The following is a 5,886-nucleotide window of genomic DNA, read 5'->3' on the forward strand; positions in this document are numbered from 1 at the left end:
AGGAATGTAAACAATGACGACAATAGTGGCCGTAAACTCACGGGGCAGATAGTATGGCCTTAACCCTATGGCCAGAAGTTCAATATCAGGTGTGCAGATTTCTGCCTTCTTGACAACATGTCCAGGGTTACACCATTTAGAGTTTTTACTGCTCTGTTTCTTCCTGTCAGCCCGAACTAGTGAAAAACCAGCTAGTTCCCCTGAGCAGTCTGGTGTAATGTCGTTCAGCCATGTCTCCGCCAGACATAACACGCTGCACTCCCTCATACTCGTGCTGTCCGTTGACCAGGGCGGAGAGCTCGTCCATCTTGTTGATCAGGGAGCGTACGTTCTCCATGACAACCGAGGGAAGACATGGCTTGTATCTCCACAGCGACACGTAAAGTAATCTCCAGAGCTGTTGCGTCGAGCTGCCACTCTCTGCGGCGCTCTAGAAGTATGACGATAAGCCATCAGTCAGCATTCATACCCGCAAATTCTTCAGAAATTGCATTCTCTTGTTATTTCTTATTGTTCCACAGTGGTTACATCCTAAAGCACAAAAAAAAATGAAAACACCTCCGCAAAACCCTACAGGAAGGAGATTGGATTTTCTGTGAATGCATGCAGCTGAACTACATCCTGTCCACTGGTCTGGTCCACTTGTATGTATACTATGGACACACAAACTTGCAGCTCTTTATACAAAAAGAGATCAGAGGAAAGACGGAGTGACTGATTGATGTAACCTCACAGTCCTAACCTCACATCCTGCGTGCTGCACAATGCATAGACATGCAAAAAAAAGAAATGCTGCTGTTCTTTCTGGCGAGGTCCCCATCATTTAATCTTCTCAAATTCCGGTGCACCAGTGCAACCAATGAAAATGTTTAATAGATAGATACATTATTTATCTCGAGGGAAATTCAAGTATCCAGTAGCATACGAAACATACATACATTAAACATACATTAAACCTATATTAAAATAAAATTAACTTATAACACAGTAGCCACAGTAAACAGTGCAAAACAGTAAACAGTGCAAATGGAGTGCAAATGGAAGTAAACAGTACAGATGGAGTCCTGAATTGCTGAATTAACTGTATGAGTGTATATATAGTGTATTTTTTTTATCTGTACTGTAACTGCCAGAGATGTTGGCTTCCACGTTGCCACGGGTTATTTGTCACTTCTGTAGTTCTTTTCACCCACTCAGAGATAGCTTTCAGAAACTCTCAATATCCCTGACACAGAATTACAATTCAGAAACTGACGTGAACCAGATGCATGCAGTTACTGTCTGTAAGATATGACATAAAGGAGGCATGAGGTTGAATACAGTGGGACACTGATGAGTAAATGGCCCATTATATACAAAACAACAAATTAACTCAGATTTAGGGAGTGTAGAGTGTAAAATAAATAATGAATGTCAATCTGTTAATATTTGTTGCTGTAGAGCTACTCTTATTTCTCAAAGGACTCTTTACAGAGTTGGCATAGCATAGAAAACACAGCTGCAGCTAATAAACTTAATTACTTAAATACTTTGATTTAGGTAAGTTAATGAGCGACAAAAACTGACAATAGTCAGTATAACTGTCAGTGTTCGCTAATTGGCACATCCCAGTCAAACTTACCCTGTATTCATTCTATTAGCTGCAGCTGCGTTCACCCTGCTGTGACACTGTGAAAAGGCTCTGTGAGTATAGAGAAGCAGAAGTGTACTGACAAGTCACGTCAGTGTTATTTATAAAGCCCAAAATCACAAGTTTGTCTCAGAGGGCTTTTATTGACGTCACTTCCAGTCAGTGAGAAAAGATCTGACTGCTTTTTACAGTCCGTTTTGGGAATTTTCAAAGGAGATGATACTACAGTCACGGACGGTAGTGATGAGAAACATCTAAGCAGTTATAGCACAAGCATCTCACCATCTGACAGCTCCAGATGGTGACTGCCAGAGTAACTCACAAATTTAAATGAATAGTTATTGAGCTATGGTTGATGATGGGCAGAGTTGGTCATGTGGAGGCAAAATATAATGTACATCATCATATCTGCATCAAATGAGGGTTTATTTAATGATGGACATGTGGTTGATGTCGTATGTCATATTATGTACAGAATATGTACATAATATGACATACGTAATCTGTAATCTGTAAAACCAGCCTTATTATTATTTCATAATGACTATTTTATGTTATCAGATGCAACAAGTGTTTGGTGAAAATCACTGCTGTGATCTGGGGTCATTGCAAGTTTAATCTATAAAAACACATGCATGTGCTTTAACAAAACTTGTTTATTCAGGTCATCTCAAAGAATGAATTTGAGCTCAACATCAAATTGACTTTGGGAAACCCATAGTAGGATAATCTTCAACCGAATCCTCAGACTCGTGTGTGGCTGACGGCAGAATCAATCAGTAATTTTTAGACAGGAGTTTGGCTCAGCTTCATCAGACCTCCCGCTGTGTGTCTGTCTGTGACAGGAGGTTGTGGTCTCACTAATCAGCTTATCACCTGAAAGAGCAAAAGGTCCCGATTTGGATGGGGTTTACGGGAGGAGACAGAAAGATTGGTAGATTATGTAATAGCTCAGTCTACCAATAACAGATTTAATGCAAGTATCAATATTTTACATTAATGACACAGGAGGTATATAGAGAACTGTCAAATCAAAAATGTATATATTAATTACTGAATAAATAGATTCATATGCAATTAAATGCACCAAAAATAATATTAAAATAAATGTAGCTATTAATTAATTTATAAAATGTAACACAAATTGTTATTTCTGTTTTAATTTGCTTCTGTATTTTTTACCTTTACCAGAATACATGAGATAAAACAGCAGTTCAGATTTTTACCATTTCTGACGTTGTTTTTGGGTTTCATTAGCATATTGTAACCTTTGACCTGCATATTGCCACCCACCTCAGCTTACTTCAGCCTTGTCTAGTGGAGCTCCATTGTCCCTACAAGGAGCAACTGGCTGAGCTGCGTTATGGCTCTTCAAAGGCACATTAGTTGTTCTGTTCTTGGCTGCACAACCGAACACAAGGCGTCTGCCAGCCTCAGAGGAGTTACGAGTCCAGTGGATTCATTTTATGAAATGAATCCACTGGCTCCGTAAAAGTTACTGTTGTGGGTTTTGTGTCCGGGGGAAATTGGCTTTATGTTCGTCTGTATTTTGTTAAACGTGCATGCTCTGTAGCAATGCAAAAAGTAATTTAGGATCCAGCGGCAGGCCTCACAGCACGATACATCATAACTTAGGTTATAATACATGAGTAAATTAACTTACGTTACGATGTAGCTCGGTCGGTACTAACGATGTGTACCGACACCCGCCCCCGACACAAAAACATATCAACAAGGTCCGAGCAGATTGAGAACAGTGGGTACTACAATGTGATGTCTCCAGTAAGACTGAAACAATTCCTCTTGTTACTCCAGTACGAAGAACCTGCATGGAGGCTTTAATTAATCCAGAACTATATGCAGTGCACTGTGTTTATCACGGTTGATGATTACTGGGGGATTACTGGTTCCCACAGAGCACGTGATGAAAACGACAATAAGTTTGTCGGATGATTTCGCAGCATGACTCAGAATCTAAAACGTAGCCACGCGGTGTACAGTGTCTGTTGAACTACTGCCATCGAATTCCAACAGGATGATTTGCCTTTAGATTCTGAAAATACGTAGTTAGCCTAGTAGCTGACAGTCCGTTTGTCTTATCTATGCGGACGATTTAAAAAGTCATAAGGACAATACGATCCTAATTCACTCTTGATCGCCTGCATCTGCCCATCTTTATCCTCCATTTTTGCTATTTTCAATTCGTTTAACCTGTACATAATCGTCCTGGAGCTAAATAGGCTGTTCCCAGCTTGACATCTCAAGCCATACGACGGACTTTTTCAATCGTATTTTTCTTGTGTCGCAAGTACAAGAAACACAGCGCTTTCCAGTAACTGGTTAAGTTGTGCCATAGCTCTAACACTTTGTCGATAGTTAACTATGAGCAGCTCTGACGTGTTACGCAGACCATGTAAAACTGCTCATTGCTCACAATAACAATACTGTAAATGTAATTTATGTGTTAATGGAAATAACTGTTTCAAAAGCATTATGACATGCTTTATCTGGCTGGTTTATGCATTTTTGTTGATTATGTATGCTCATTTTCAATCTCCGTAGTCTGATCTTCTGCATTCATTTTTTGTTACATTAGGAAAGCTATGCATTAATTATCACTGCTCTTTGTGTTTTAGGAGCATCGTCGGACTGTGGCTGCGTCGTGTCATCATGTGGCATTGCCTGACGGGACTCACCTAGTCATCACGCGAAATTATTGGAACATCTTTCAAATGAATGCTCTCCAATCTCATTTCAGATTTATACATTGTAGTGTCGGACCAGAAGGTTGTACTTAATTTCTCTACCGCCGTGTGATGTGATTTCTTCTGTTGTGTATTTTTAATGAGGAGACAATTCATGATTGCTGTATATTTTTAGATATTTGGGCCTATAACAGACAAGATGGTTATCTGTCTGCTTTTTAAGGCTCACAGGAGATAACAGTTTCCTGCACTGATTGTTGGTGTTCGGCACCTCCCAGCTGTTGCATTCTCTGCATTAGCTGCAACTCAATAAGAGACCATGTAAGAAACGCGCTGAAGCTGTAGGAGGAGGAAGAGGCATGAACTTCGGAAAGTCCACTTCTGTTGAATGAAGAACAACATTGATTCTACATAGACCCGCAGGGACACCCGCGGGTTGAGCCAGTGCAGCAGAATGTGACGGATTACTTGATCTTTTAAACCTAAAACATTTCTTACTATATCATTTTGTGTCCCATCTGCGAACTTATTGTAGCTCTGTACTATATGCCTTTGGATTGCTAACTTCTGTCACTGTTTTTGGTGTTTATTGTGCAGAAGGTAATCTCTACCCCTGTCCATAAGACTCCAACTGTGTTTGTCTTTACATTTGTATGAAACTGCCTAATGAGTGTTTGAGAGGCCTCTGTGTGTAAAGCTGCGGAGACGAATGTGACCGTGTGGAGAATGAAGATAGGCCGACGTCCTCTCTGTTGAACAGCAGTGTTCCGCATTTGTGTAGTTCTCCAGAAAGTGAATAGCTAGGCCTCATGTTGGGAGCCACTCCTGCTGAACGCATGGCTGTCCACAGAGTGTATCACTGGTGGCCTCTCTTTAAAAAAGTAGAAGAAGTGGAGTATTATTTTATGACTGTGCGTAGGTACTTCGATGGTGGGCGTCTGTGTCGTTATTCTCCCACAGCGATCTTCCTGCAAGCAGTTTGGAAAGAGTGCTCAATATGACTCCTTTGAAGCATGCTTGCGGAATTCGTTACATAGAGCCGTGTCGGTTGTACACAGGTGGAAGACGGCCTAGAATTGCAATTGAAGCAGCTCACGTGACAGCAGAATGTCATCTCTTAGCGTGTGCGTGACTTGAGAGAGCACTCACCCTGTGTATTAATACTGTTGCTATTTCATATGAAACCGTTGTATTATAGTAAAGCTTTGTTGTCATGTGCAAAGGCATTACTCGGTGATCGGTTATTATTCTGGTTTTCGGTGAACGTGGAGCGTGGAAAAACCAGGTAGCTGACAGTAGCTGTTTTTACGTTTCTGCATCAAGGTATGAGTTGTAGAAGGAGGCCGCAATGTTGTTTCAGTGTGTAAGCTGGGGCGGTTGATATGTTGCCAGACACCTTTTAATTCATTTGTTCTGTTAAGTGTGTGCATAAGGGGCGGGATCTCTGTCTTAGAATATGCCCCCAAGAAGTGGTGGTGATTATACTAACTGGAGCTCGCATTAGCTGCAGAGTCTCTCAGTTGCTTAGAACCGGTTTCATGCCTTCCAGTA

This window comes from Morone saxatilis, unplaced genomic scaffold, assembly GCF_004916995.1.
Source record: "Morone saxatilis isolate NCDOM2014 unplaced genomic scaffold, NCSU_SB_2.0 Contig8, whole genome shotgun sequence".
NCBI lineage: Eukaryota > Metazoa > Chordata > Actinopteri > Moronidae > Morone > Morone saxatilis.